Source organism: Myripristis murdjan, chromosome 7 (assembly GCF_902150065.1).
Source record: "Myripristis murdjan chromosome 7, fMyrMur1.1, whole genome shotgun sequence".
Classification (NCBI taxonomy): domain Eukaryota; kingdom Metazoa; phylum Chordata; class Actinopteri; order Holocentriformes; family Holocentridae; genus Myripristis; species Myripristis murdjan.
The window spans coordinates 21,203,430-21,219,429 of NC_043986.1; positions in this window are offsets into that span (position 1 = coordinate 21,203,430).

Consider the following 16,000-nt stretch of genomic DNA (forward strand, 5'->3'; position numbering starts at 1 on the left):
GGTCTGCGGGGGGAATGCTGGCAGGAGGGAGAGAGTTGTTTTTTTCTCTCTCTTTTTCTTTTTTGTTGTTCCCTGAAAATGTATGATTTCATTTAGTGGATCTGCGCCTTTTCATGAGCAGTGCAGTGAAATTCTCAAAGCCAAAAGAGACAATTAAGATAATCTGAATTGATTTACCAAGACGGTAATGCAATTCACGGTCTTACTAAAACAGTGATTCTACCTACATCAGGGCACTTTTCAGCTAACAGTAAATTTATACAATTACTGCATAAGAAAATATCTGTTTACAAAAAATAAATCTTGCTTTTTGCCTGGAGAAAATGAAATGGAAAGATGTGTGTTAAATATAATAATCATCATCAACACTTTTCTTCATGCTCTTGCTTGCAAACCGACAGGATTTAGCATCAACGTAGCATCCGCAATTAGCACAGCACAAATGCGGTATCCTCTGTCTTGGAGCTGTCACTGTCACACAGCAGTCCCAATGTCTTAATGTCTGTGAGTTTAGGTGTTCCACTTATACCAAACTCAGAAATTTCCTATGAATGTTTAAAAGAAAAAAAAATCACATCACCAAAGTAGAATCCAACAAACGGAGTACAGCTTTCACACAGTTTCCTTGAAAAGAGCGTGGGATTAAAGGCTTGGCGTCGCCTCACCTGCATAATCTCTCCATCAAGCAAACCATCCATCACTGTCCTGCTGTGTGTAAGGCTGCGCTGCTTAAAATTCACACCGACTTTAACAAAGGTTTGAAGCCACAAGGAAGAGGAAACAGAAAAGTTTGACTAGCTCAAACAGATCTGAATTAAAGTAATCGATGGAGGCATGACAGCTACCGTATTGATTCTGGAAGAGATTTTTTTTTTTTTTTTTTTTTAAACTTGAGCTGCCAAAGTGACGATGTCAGCTGCTGGAGAAAGCGTGATGAACTGACTGCTCAGACGTTTGTTTATGTTTTTGCACAACAGCTTTCGTAGACTATTTTTCACTAATAAACATTAAACACCCGAAAAAAAGGTCAATATCTTATTTTTTCATATGCCAGCCGTAAAGTTTCCTAAGATCCTGAAGGGATTGTTCTGTCAGCCTAATGCCAGCTGATATCCTCAGCCTACCCTGCAGCAGGGACAGAAAGAGGAAGTTTGGCCGCCTCCAGGCTAAGAAGCTTGGACATCATCCAGCCTGCAAGCACATGAGACAACATAGGAGCTCCCATGAGTCACCGATATGTCACACAAAGGAATTCACTTTCTGGTCAGAGGCACTTGGGATTTACCACGAAAATAGTCAACTTGGGCATAAATTCTGAAATATGCAGGACCCGGACATGTCCCTGCTGTATTTTCAGTATTTCAAACATTGTGCTGTTGTAAAAGTCACAGCTTTTTTGGTTTGCTTGTTTATTGGATAGGAACAGAGCACATTAATGAATTCAGTATAAAAGTATAAAATTCAGTATAAAATACAAAATGTAAACATGTTGGAGTTGGCAAGAATGCTAATTTACATCTGTAGTGACACTATGAAAATGCAAATATACAGATACTTGAGCACCAAAAGACAAAGTACATTACAAAGAACAAAGTACATTTTTATGTCACAATGTTGAAATAATCACCAAAGTTATATTTGAAGATTTTCCTCTATGCCACAGCAGAGGCGAAGGAAGACAGTTTTTATGGTGGCAGCTGTGGTGACAAGTTGAATTTCTGAGTGACGGGACCCTCTCCTGCTTTTTCTTCCTCCGCTGTGTATTCAGTGGGTTACAGCGACCTCACACTGCATATTGCCACACACATCCACATGAAAGATGTTTGACTTAGCTGAACTTTTCAAACTTTTTCAATTTTTTCCCCCCCACATCACTGCGTTGGTGATAGACATACACTGATACTGCTATTGGATATCAGTGCATCACTTTCATATTGACCATAAGCTGTCAACTGGGCTTCATGTCTTCAACCCCGCAGATCCCATTTGGTGGGTTTGGCATTGCTGTGCAGCCAGGCTTTGTGCAGACCTGTAGAACTTTATTTTAGATTCTAGTGGACAAGGTTTCCAGCAATGCCAAATATGTCCTGCTGAACTACAGAGAAATGGGAATTAAATTATGCACAAACATCTAGACATTTTCTATTTGATGTAATGGCGCAGCAATGAAACAATGGCATCTTGGCTTTGAGTTTTTCACTCAATATAAGATACATTTTCTTCAGGATTTTAAGATACAGAATATGTTGTCTAAGGGCTTTTAAGGGAAAATCAGAGTTTAAGGGGTTAAGTAGTTAAACTCATACTTGGTATCCGAGCAAATCACAGAAACTAAGAGCCGAGTAAGAGCACCATGTTATTTTATGCAATGTTCTTAAACTAATTAGAATTACAGATTTGAGGATGTCACTTGATTAGATTAACAAATGTTACATCTGTAAAATGCAATAGCCTATTAAAATATTATTTCCCACAATTCTACGTAATAATGTAACTTGGAACAATTGGCACTAGAGTCCAGATAATTAAAGGGTCTGGTGAATTTGCACTCATGGATTTCTTCTTTAACTACATTAATTTTCCTTGGCAGAAATTATGAATCATGAAACTGATTCACCTGATCACTCCCAATGCCATCTAAATGTATTTAAATCATGCTCCCCAGACATAATTTCCCCCCAATGTAAGAATCAGTTAGTTGGAAAATATTTGGCTTTTTTTTTTTTTTTTCAGAAAACACTTTTTTCCCCTAGAGATACCCTGAAACATTTAAAAGTCATATCCTGATATTTTGCCACTGCAGCATAGATAGAATGGAGCCACCAAGTAATAGCAACTTACCAAAACATAATAAAAAAAAAAAAAAAAATGGCTGCAGTGATAAACAGCAGACATTTGTGTGTGCTGACAGGAAAACATGATGAAAGGAGGGGGGGAAAACTTTACAGCAGCAGTATATTATTCATATTTCCAGTTTATTAAAATTGGAAAAACTTCCACCGTCTCTTTGCTTCTTGATTTCTAAACCGCAAGCATTCATTTCTAATGTTAATCTCTTATACCAGATGGTCCCACTAGTCTCATAATTTGTTTACGTTCAAAAGTGCCTTCCATTATGATACCCCTGAGCACTCCTTGTTTTCTGTTTCTACAGCAGAAGCAGAAGGGTGGAGCTTCCCAAATCTGTCTATGATGGGACTGGAGCTCTGGTCCCACTGAAGCCAGCGACTATTTGCATGACTTTGCAGCGATGCCCATTTTCTGAATTCAGTTCATGTCTGAAAACAACGTCCAAAGAGACTAAATGCAAATATTGAAACCAAATACAGAAGCCAAGCTTTCACACAGCCTAAACATTTGTACACATTCACATTGCCAGCTGACAGAGGAGGATCAATTCTCATTTGCAGGCTAATTATCCTCTCAACAGCCCCTTCACTCAGGAGAAACACAGGGCCCATAATAAATCCTTACAGAATAGCTGTTTGTTTGTCACTACCCTATCACCCTGCAATCTTTAAGCAATCAAGCTTTGACGACTCGCTTCCATACAAACACACACCTGGATATTGACCTGTTTCTTCAAGCTGGGGTGACAACATGCTTGATTTCCTGACATGCTTTCCTCATCCTTCTGCAGCCGAGAAGCCAGTGCTCAGACTTGTACAGTGGCGAATTGGACCATATTGCTATTGATTTCTCACTAAGGTGACATGTTCATACTCAACTTAAGATGAATAGGTCAACTGATGTCTTGATTTTAAGACCATATAGTTTCAATTTGCGCAAGGCAACAAGTCAAGCACATAAGTTTGTATGACACCAGCCATGTTTTGTACTGCCTTCACTTTAAGTTCAAAGTCTAACCTAACCTGCTATAATACAGCAAAAATCATTTCAGTTAAAAACAACTAGTAAGACAGTAAACAACAGTAAGCAGCTTATTATTTATTTATTTGGTAACTATAACTGAAATCTTGGTCTAGGATACCATGTTTTGTACTTTTAAATGTTGACCCTGTGGTGATTTATATTAGTCACTGTTAATCTGTTTTATATTATTTGCTTTTTTTTTTTTTAATATACTGTTACACATGCTGTTTACCCAGCTAATGTAACATACACTATATGGACGAAAGTATTGGACCACACCTCTTAATCACTGAATTCAGGTGTTTCATTCAGTCCCATTGCCACAGGTGTATAAAGTCAAGCAGCTAGCCATGCAGTCTGCCTTTAAAAACATATGTGAAAGAATGGCTTGTTCTAAAGAGCTCAGTGAATTCCAGTGTGGTACTGTAATAGTAATGTAATAGGATGACAACGTTGCAACAAATCAGTTTGTGAAATTTCTTCCCTCCTAGATATTCACTATCAGCTGTAAGTGGCATTATTGCAAAGTAGAAGAGTTTAGGAGCCACAGCAACTCAGCCAACAAGTGGCAGACCACGTAAAGTTATAGAGTGGGGTCACTGAGTGCTGAGGCTCATAGTGCGTAAAAGTGGCCAACGCTCTGCTGACTCAATAACTGGCATTAACATCAGCACAAAAACTGTGCACCAGGAGCTTCATGGGTTTCCATGGCCAAGTAGCTGCATGCAAGCCTTATATCACCAAGCACAATGCCAAGCGTTGGATAGAGCTGCCACTAGACTCTGGACGGGTGGAAACATGTTCTGTGGAGTGAACAATCACTCTTCTCTATCTGGTGGTCTGATGGACGAGTCTGGGTTTGGCGAATGCCAGGAGAATGTTACCTGCCTGACTGCCCTTTTCTGTTCCAGCATGACTGAGCCGCAGTGCACAAAGCAGCTCCATAAAGGCATGGTTGGATGAGTTTGGTGTGGAAGAACTTGACTGGCCTGCAAAGAGCCCTGACCTCAACCCCATCCAGCACCTTTGGGATGAACTAGAACGGAGACTGCCAGCCAGGCCCTCTGGTCCAACATCTGACCTCACAAATGCTCTTCTGGATGAATGGGCAAAAATTCCTACAGACACAAACCAAATTATAGAGCCAGCTTATAGAAAGCTTTTCCAGAAGAGTGGAAGCTGTTGTAGCTGCAAAGGAGGGACCAACTCCATATTAATGCCTATGGATTTAGAATGAGATGTCATAGAAGCTCCTGTAGGTGTAATGTGTAGGCGGTCCAATACTTTTATCCATATAGTGCATACCTTATTGAATCTTGGTCTCACTATATCAAGGCTGCTCTTGAAATATTTTACTGTATGAGTGGACCTGAAACTCAATATGGACATAGATACATTGTAAATTCTTTAAGTATTTGTCTGCTCCAGGGTCATACGAACTCAGGCTTAATATGGTGATTTCATCCTTTTCATCCTTACAGTTTTGTAAGAACACAAGAACTACAGCACTTCTTGCAGATCATCCATCATATTTTTAGATACCAAAAAGATATGAACTCATTACATTTTCATTATTTTTAAAATATTGCCAAAAATCCTTATTATGAAAGGATTGTATTTTCAGGTTACCTGCTAGTCTTGTACACCTCCATATATCCCATAAAGATACAGACTCGAATTGAAGAACATGAGAGCCACCTCCAATTATCATGCTCTTCCTAAAAGCCTAGCTTATTTTTTTTTAGATGGACAAAGATGTTTAATGTTTTTTTTTCCTCCCTACTAATTTTACTGCTGAACTCCATGGGGAAATTAGAAGCAAACAACAATTAAGGCAAGTCTGGTTGAAAGATACCAGCTCTGGGGCCAGATGCACAGGTACAAATGTTGTTAGACCACAAAATGTGATAGTTTTTGTTCAATTATAATTTTTTTTTCTCCTGAATAGTTGATCAAATCTCAATGGAATTTGTCATGGCGGTGCAAAAATATTGATGGTGATGACGCACAAATAGGAATATTTCTTAACACTTGATGCCTCACAGCAACAACTATTCCTATGCACACACACACACACACACACACACACACACACACACACACACACACACACACAGGAATGGAGTCACATTTCATAAATTCTTAATGCTAGACCAACCAAACCTCACATAGTTTTTTTTTTTTTTTTTTTTTTTTTTTTTTTGCAGTGGGCCCCAAAATGTGTCAGTCCACATTTGGCCCTGCTGAAAACTATCTCCAAAAGGACAAATTGGCCATTTTCTTTTTTTTTTTTTTTTTTTTTGGATACCGGGTTGAAATGTCAAGCGACACTCACCTGCAGGTGCTGTACTGTCAGCAAAATGTCCTTTCTTTGAGATGTACAACTTTCTCCATAAATATGAATCAACCTTCTCACTTTCCCAATAGGTTTGGACCCCACCATGGCCACTAGAGACTAATGTGTATTTACCTTTGTATTTTTTACACCTCTGTCTGCAGTGTATATTATATTTTGGGAGTGTATCGACTCCCACCAGGAGCCCTCGGGTCATTCTCAGGGACAGTGCTGATCCTCAGCTACTTCTAGTGCTTTAATACACCATGACAAGCATCTCAGGGTGGAGATCTCTCCCATTTTAGGTTTCTGTTAGTCTCCCCCATAAAACTCTATAAACCAAAACCTTATCATCAGCCACTGGCAACGACTCACAACCACTGCTGAATCACAGTAAACAAAATTAGAGAGGCAGGTTGGTCACAATGTCACATTCCCCATTTAGTCACGCATTCACTTCTAAACCAAGTGGGAAGTTTATTGTCACTCTATAAATTGTAACCATCTGTCTCTAGTTTAACCCCAGAGTAAGTGTCTTATATATTTCAGTGACAGAATAATGTCAACAGTATAGAAGATGAAACACAAACTTCCCATTGACCCCTCCTGGCGTGTGGCCACCATTTCAAAGTCAAGCAGCCTTAATACAAAGAAGCACACAGCGAGTGGATGGACTCGTTCCAAAGTCATCCAAAGTTGTGCCATGGGACTGAAAAGGCATTTGCACAGTGTGTGAGGAATCAATATTCAACTTTGGATGAACATAACAAATTTAAACTTTCTCTATGTGAATGCAAATGTATGTACATTTATAATGCATATGTGATTACCTTAGTGAATAGATGTAATTGTCTTATGCAGTGTCAACACAATATTCCAATTACTTTGTTGTGTAATGTCTCCTACATAATGTAAAAGAAGAAAAAACAATTAAAGTTAAAAACCAACAACAACAAACAAACAAACTTTATATTGATGTTGTCATTAATATACTGCAAATGTCCCTGATACAAATTTACTTTCCACTGTGTCAAACATAGTTTTTAGTACCTCAGGATATTCCAGATGGGAAACACGAGGTGGAGAAATTTCTTGTGGCACAGGTTCAGCTACTTTATGTGAAAAGTAATTTGTGTTAGTGTTGTGAAGTTCACATCTAAAAAACAGATCAGATATATTTTCACTAGCTTTTATTTCCTGCAGATGAATATCCTTGCAGTAGAATTAAAAATATTCCTCTCTGTGAGCAATTTGCAATAAAAAAGACCTTTAGAGAATTAAACTTAAATAATAATAATAATGAAATAATAAATTACTAACAAAAAAAAAAAAAAAATGAAAAAAATCTGACAAAAATGCCTAAAAACAAATTAATTACGGAGTGTGACTTTTATGTTTATACAGAAAGACGCACATAAAGGGTTCTTATTGGCTTCCAGAGGTCACAGCGGTGGTTGTGCACAGGTTAAAGGTCATGGCTTTAACAAAAACACAACATACTGTACATCAAATATATAATTATATATATAAAAGATTAGATACTTCAGTAAATTTATTAGCAGGAAGTTGAAGCTGTCCACAGATAAAGAAAAATTGAATCCGCTGCCCTGTGAGGCTTCCTCAGTCAGTTGAATCTTTCAAGAGCTCCTCTAAAACCGAATGCCTTTGCAGATAACGTCATGGTCGTGTAAAAGCCGTCGCTGCTGACTCCCTGAATGCATCACCTGTCTGCGCGCTGCCTCGCAGTTCATCAGCCAGTCAGTCAAAACAGAGCCAGCGGATGTTTACATAGATGCCTTCAGTGGCACAACACAGCATGAGAGACTGAAACAACGCTTGCTTCGGTCGCCTTGGTCAATTAGTAAAAGCATGAGAAACAGCACCTAAATGGTGTCTAGAGGAAAATAATTAGAAACTGTGTGCACTCAGTGACTCTAAAGGCAGGATCAGTCCTCCATCAATTACACAGAGCTCAATGGAATTAGTAGCACATATTCAACCAGCAAACAATGAGATGTGCAGTATTGATTTTTTTTAGTGAATGCTCTGCAGATATATTGTATTCTATGCTCCTGGCAGGAACATATAGAAAGATAATATGTTAATAATACAGTGACTCCTATATGGTTTACACAATATACATAGAACACAGAAGTAGCACACACAAACAGTATGTCGTGATAAGACTGTACTTCATGTGTTAAAGTATGGCATTTTCACTTAAGAGATAATTGTGACAACACTGCCCTGTCAAAATCTTATATTGGTACTGTATGACCTGCTGTATGCCACTGTTGCCAGGGGAAATGAGATTTATATAGAACAGCATGAGACTGAACTATAGTGGTCATATTATGCACAGGACTGTGTTTCAGCTTCAAAAAAAAAAAAAAAAAAAAAAAAAAACCTATGAAGTGAGTGCATTTGTGCATCATCTGCTGCTTTAATGGAATTGAAAGTAACATGAGGGTCTCCACCGTGCTCCATTTTTAGTTTCTGTAACATGACACATGATACATAAAAATATTATAAATAATCTCTGAGTAATCTCCAGGCTTAGGAAGTCAATTTTAACAAAAGGCAACAGCAAATTGCAAGTTTTGCCAAATAAATAAATAAATAAATAAATAAAATAAAGATGATTCAGTTTTACATTATATGCAGTGCCAGGACTAATTGTACGGCTTTGTGTTTTCCTCTAAAAGTTACTTATTGTTCTAAATACATTATGCTGACATCAGTCTTTGTGAAAGGCCCATCAAATTCATTACACCTACATTTCTTTTTTTATTTCCATTTGCACTTTCTAAACTTCAAAGATCTGCCTTAGGTGAAAAGCCTGGTTTGCTTACACACGGAGAAGTTAGCTGTCTGTTAGCATCAGTGTCAAAGCACAGAGAGGAATGACTGGAGTGAAACACTCGACCAATCTGCCTGCACTGCTTAGAAACATTAGCTGGGCACAGCTTGATTTTGAGCGGGAGAGACTGCAGGCACACTCAACCCACTCTGTTGCCTCTTAACTGCCGCTCACTGGATATGTGCTATCAATGCTTTTCACCGCCCCACTTCTCTTTTCTGCAAGTTAAGCTGGAAAAAGGTAGGAATAAAATATTTAGAATTCAGCTATTGGGGTTTTCAGAAGAATGCCTTTCTCTCTCTCTCTCGCTCTCTGAGTCCCACTGCAAGAAGTTTCCTGCTGTAGGTGTTGGCTGGCTAAGATTGAAACTTGCCACAGCACGGTAAATCACAGCTCACTTTAAGTCAGGTCATGCAAGACAGGAGAAAGAGGTCGAGTTTAGATAACAGCGCACGGCGTCCTCTATTTCTTGGTTCAGGTACAGTGCGGGTTGAGCCAATAGAAGTGGGCAGACTCCCACTTGTTTACATCGGTGTTCAAAAGCATTGCGGCGTCGCTGCCAAAAGATTTCATTGAAATGGTCTCTGTGGGATGAGTTTCAATTCATTAGGCAATCTATGTAAATGAATTAGCATTACCTTTTATGCAGTTGAACACAGTTAGTTACTGGCAAATTAAAATCCTTTATAACAAGGGCAATAAAGCGACCTGAGACACTGGAAAAGCAGGATGTTCCTAGTAGTGCCAGCCCTTAATGCATCCACACATGATTTATTGCGTCAAGTTGATAATATCAATATTCTGCAAAATGTATGTCTTCACCATCCTTATGTTGCTCATCTTTATCATAAGAGAACCTTTTAAAGTTGGTCAAGGAGCCAGCTTAAAATTGGGATCGTTTTCCTCTAAGAATGTTTTTTTTATGGCCTGTCACAGAAAAGAAAGAAATAACCTCTTTAAAAGTTATTATTTAGGAAAGAGTTCTTAATTGCTTTATAATAGATAATTAACTGTTTCTAATCACTAGCCTTGAAGTATTTAAGGAGTATTCAGAGGGGACTCAAATCCCATACTATTAAGAGGACAGAAAAAGCTTGAAGTTATCCTACATTTATCTTAGAGCTATCCACATTTTTTGTGTTGAGCCGCTTATAAAATAATTGGACGTTTTTCCCCTATTTCTGATTAAAATTATTTTTTTCAGCAGTCTTGTTCATTTGATTCTGATTATTCAATAAACATCCGATGGGGGTACGGCCAAAGCAGACGGATCAATAGTGCAGTCAGAGGCTTTTAGAGCAAGCGGATGAATGGACGGCAGAATGCTTTGAATTATTCAATGCTTCTGTGGATTTGTCAGTCTCTTTTACGCTGACCAGACTGTACACAGCTGCACTCAGAAGAGCAATGACAAAGATGTAAATTATCGAAACGGACATCTCTCACTCACAAGCTTAGAAGTTTTTACCTGTCACAACTGTACACTGAGAGGTCAATGGGCCACACTGCTGTGAGTTTCGCTACACACCTGAAGAAAGTTCATGCTACACACCTGAAGTCAGCTCATTGTAGTGGCTCACTGCAGGGTTACTACGGCTGACTGAACCCAGAACTGAGAGGGAGGCTAGAAAGGCTGAAAAAACAAACATTTTAGTGAATGGAAAGTCAACCAGAGAAGCCAAGAAGTACAATCTCCCCTTTGGGGGATGAATGAAGTTTTTTGTGTGTGTGCGTGTATGTGTCTGGGCGTGGGCGTAAAGTTAAAAAATGCCAAAGTATCCTTTTAGAAAATCCCATGCAAGTGAAAAATGAGCTTAGATGGCATAGATGGCGTGATATCACATCAGAGTGTGGAGCGGCTGCACACCAGAGGTTAAGATCAGATATCAGAATAAAATATCTAGAGACGCCCAGCAATCGTACAATAAGAAATCTGTCACAGAGAAGGCAAAAATACCAATTTCTCCAATTCCGACAGTAGCCTCAACAGTCCATAATACATTAAAGCCACATGACATGGATTTTTTTGGGCCTTTTGTCATGCAAGGGATTAGACAAGGAAGTGCCAGAACATCCAATGTTAAAACTCGGCGTAAACAATACTATTTTAAGGGAAGTATTGATCACAGTGACAGTTGGAAATGATCTCAGTGGCTAAGCCCTAAAAGACTTGAAATGCATTTAATGGTCGCAGTTTTCATGATATAAAATAAAATGAATGGAGGAGAATGGCTGCTCTGCGGACTGACTTTCATTCATTCGAAGGCAATAAAACAATGACGAGAAAAAAAAAAAAAAAACTCAGCCATGGGAAATATTTTATTGTAGCGACTGAGATCATTTTCAACTGCCACTGTGATTAATCCCACTCCTGAAACAGAATCTTTAGAGCGGAGTCTGTGGCACTTTGGAATCTAATCCCACTCGTGATGTCAGATAACCAAACATGGCGGCGAGGTGATTAAGGCGAATGCCCCTCAATGTTTACAGAATGGCCAGCCTAATGGTGCAAGTGCCGTCGTGAAGCTGGGAAAATTGTAGCTGAGGGAAGTTAGAAAATATTTGCACAGGATTTTGGTGTGCTTCATCAAACAACAGACTGGCAAGGGCAGATTGGCCAGCAGAAGACTGAAATCAAAAGTGTGCTGGTGGCAAACCACCCAATCAGGCGCTCTGCTTGCTGGAAGGGGGGTGACAGGTGATTGCTGAGCGGAAAATGGTGATCTTGCCTCCAATATACACCAGCTGTCCTAAACGAAGCCTGCATTACGCATGAGGGGAGGGCTGATGTCAGCAAAGGAGTCAGAATACGGAGACAGGAAGTCTGATTTTGATCAGCCTGCTCATCCTTCCTCAGTTGGAGCATTAGTGAGAGCTGCAAAGGCTGACTGGACTGCTCTCTCCAGGACGGCAGCAAGGTTTCCCCCCCTGAATCTTGAACAGGTCTGTGCTTCACCTTCATCCCCCAGCCTGGAGGGCAGCAGGGATGGGTCCTCGATGAGAACTCGCTGGAGTTACCGCTCAAATATTTCTGGCTGGTTTTGATAAAACTTGGAGGAATGATGCATCTTGTTACTGACTGGCCCAAGGGGTGCCTGCATCATTCATTGAGGACATGTCACACCTGTATTTTTTACACAGACCACACTGTGATTCTTGTTCTTATTGCGCTTGGTGTTCATCAACATTTTCTTCTTCCCCATCTTCATTTTCATGTATCCTAGCTTACTTGCTACTCAAATGTAAAGGATATATTAGATTCACTGACACAGTGAATGCAAATATGACACAGCATAAGGGATTTGGCCCACAGAGAATGAATTCAGAAGTCTTCCACATTGCCAATGGACTCTGCATCTGCAGCTCCTCAAAACCTTAACAGTGGGTTGTCAGTTGGAGTGCAAAAATACAAAAAATGTATGAAGGAAGCTGAACATTTTAAAGTGTGAATGAATTTTCTATCTGAAAGTATGACCGAGTAGAAAAAGTTGAAAAAATCGCTGAATTTTAAAGATTCTGTCCCATTGACTGAATTCAAATAATTCAAGTATAAAATACATCAGTAAGTTGAATACATGCTTGAATGCATACAAACTTGACTGCTGCCATGTCAGTCGCTGATCCTGAGAGTGAATTACCAACTGGAATATCAGTGATTGAATCTTTTCAAATTTGCTGTGCACATTCATGATCCCCAAAGGAAGAACCTGATTGATTTTGTTGACCCCATGATTTTCTTTTAGCGTCACAATCACGGCAAGCTTTCAGTTTGTGAGCACAATAACTCCAACAGTTTTTATACATTTTTTTTTTTTTCAAATCGCTGTGTAAGAACATATTCACCATTGGCCCTTTTCCACTAGTACCTACTCGGCTCTACTCGGCTCGACTCTACTCGGTTTGAGAGCTTTTCCATTAGGTGGTAGTACCTGGTAGCAAATACTATTTTGGAACCTACTCAGCCGGGGTTCCAAGCGAGCTGAGTCGAGCTGAGTCGAGCCGAAATGTGATGTAAACGCCATGCAGGCCACTGATTGGACGGGGAGCAATGACACATGAGAGAGAGAGCGACTCCTGCACGAAAACCAAACCCGGCATTAAAAAAAAACAAAACAAAAACGGCAACAGCGACCGTGCGCATTGATCATCACTGAAGTTGGCAAAGTCGGAAAATGGTAAGCAAACCGATACCGCGGTCAAATGAAGAGGTGGAGACTTTTCTGTGCTTGGTGGCGGCCCAAAGACTCCAGAGGGAGCTGGACGGTGCACCGCCTTGCTATGATGACTCCACCCACGGCGAGGTGGTACTCAATTGTAATGGAAAACCACCTAAACCGTGTCGAGGCGAGTAGAGTCGAGCCAAGGCGAGCCGAGTAGGTACTAGTGGAAAAGGGGCACATGTGTCACTGGATTAGGTCATTTCAGGGATATTTCCTGCTGTTGTTCATCAGCAAAACTAGTTTAAATCAAATGTGAAACAATACAATTTAGTTCTCTGTGATGCATGCAGTGGTGTAATCTGTATTTTTTTTTTTTTTTTTTTTTTTTTTTTTTGCCAGAACAGCCTCATACAGTATGGTACTTAGATAAATTACTGTGTCTGACTGTGTAATGTGGGGAGGGGAACTCAGACAAAATTGAACTTTAATTAGTGAGACGCTACATAAAAAAGATGTTTCCCTTCAAAATTACATGTTCTAAATTTGGGGATGCTCAGGTTTGAGTTTGAGTCAAGTTTCATCAGCAGATATACTCCTCCTTTACAAAACTAATTAAATGAACTGAAAAAAATGTGCAGTCACCCTAAAGGATGGTTTTCCTTCATTTCTGTAATATTATGGAGATACAAGGTTTTGGCTGGACGGCAGTGAACAAAGCTGTGGCAGAGAAACTGAGATGCAATGATGTACAGATGGTCATCGTTTTCCAATTTAATTTGTTTGTTGAATGTACTTGAGAAGATGGAAAAATGGCGAGGAGAGGATGGCACAAGAAAGGACAACACAAAGATGAACTTGTGCCGCTTCTCAAGCCAACACCTGTTTCCATTTATTCCCTGCGACTGACTCAGACTTGTCAGCCAGAGCTGGGGGAGACTCGATCTAATTAGGCTGCCAGTCCCCACCTCATCCACACCCCCGCTACATACTACAACTATCCCTCATTTTCAGACACTCCACAGAGGAATAGTCATTATCAACTTCCACTTTTATTAGCTATCTGTAATGGCTCTTGACCAATTATAAAGTGGTAGGATAATTAGTTGCTGTGGTGAATGGGTAGGCTCTAAATTGTTTGTCGCTTGAGGGAGCTTTGGAGGATTTTTTTTTTTCAGGAGACAGGGAGAGAAAACTGAAATAAAAGAGCACAAAACAGGGAGAGTGAAAGTGAGCAAATGCACCAGAGAGAGATGGAGGAAGTTTTGGTCCAGTGGTGCAGGGGAGAAAGGGCACCGCACTTGATGGAGCCACCTGCAAGTCCTAGAACTTTCTCTGAATTGTTGAAGTAGCCTGTGAAATAGGTTTTTAGGGTCACGTATCCCAAATTGTTTAGAGAAAAATAGATTGCATATAATGGCATGTATTCTACCACCTCCTCCTAAACCACTGAGAGATAATGGCAGGGAAAACATAAATGTGGGCAGAGTCTTCGGGCTTTGTTTCTGTTTGTGTTTATCAGGCATCCACAGATCCCTTCCAGTGTAGGCGTCTAGGGTAATGGATTAGAGTGCTGGTGCCAGTGATATCATGGTTGAGAAAGAACTGCATATTTTAGAGTTTCTTTGTCTCCATGTGAGGCCTGTGTATTTCACTGGTGAGTTAGAATGTTACTGATATGCCCCCTGGCATGGCGGTCCAGTGTGAGTATAATTTAGAGCAACAACACTGGCAAACTTTAGGGTGTGGAGGGATGGTGTAGTCACAGGCTGGCCAGAGAGGATTTAGCATTAGGCTTAGCGTGGGGCTGCAGGAATAGGGAGAATAAGTGCTATTATATTGGATACAAAGATGGAGCTGGGTGTAATAGAAAAAACGGTGAGACATGTATATCACTTGCTGCATTTTGGCGATGACATTACTTTATTTATATGTAACTGAGATTACGTAAAATTGTATTCATAAATAACGTTTTTACCATCCATGGTATGTTTCTAGGCAGCCTGTTTGGTACCATCTTGCTGTTTTTGTCTTTTAACATCCTGCACCGAGTCTAATATGTAATCTATGGGCTTTCAATGTCTGTCAAATTTGAATGAAAAAGTGCATGCCATTCTTTTTTTTCTCTCTTTATAATTGATTTTATTATAAGAACAGTGAGCTGGGTACCTTGTTTAGTCTATTGTTTAGTTTGCAGTTATTGATGGTGGCTAGTATCTGTGCTATGAAGACAACAGACAACATAAGGTTAAGACAAATATCCAGCAAGTATTTTGGTCGTTGCAGTGATTGTGTGCCGTGATTGCTGGAAAGTGGCATTTGCTGGAAGGGCTGCTGACCTCCCCTGGCAAATGTGTTTACCCCTTGAAAAGCAAGTTTGCCCCAGGTTGTCTCTCCCTCAGACAAGCCTGGGCAACTTATCTTAGGAGAGCTCTCTGTCTTCACACAAATTACCTGGCTGTTTACAGACATTCAGCATCCTATTTTACATCACCAGATTGATTTGAAAAATATTTGTCACTGGCATGTGGACATGAATCGAAAAATGTGCAAATTTCCCACTACACCCCCACTCGCCTTCCACTGCACTCCATGCATGCATGGTCTGTCACACACATTCACTGATGATAGACATCATTTTTTCAAACATCATTTTAAAAAGACCTTATGGAATTAGCAGATGCAATGATGAAACAATAATGAGATGCTTACTGAACCAAAATACATTAATTTCCTGATTAAACAGACATATTATTAAAATGGTTTATTGGAAGG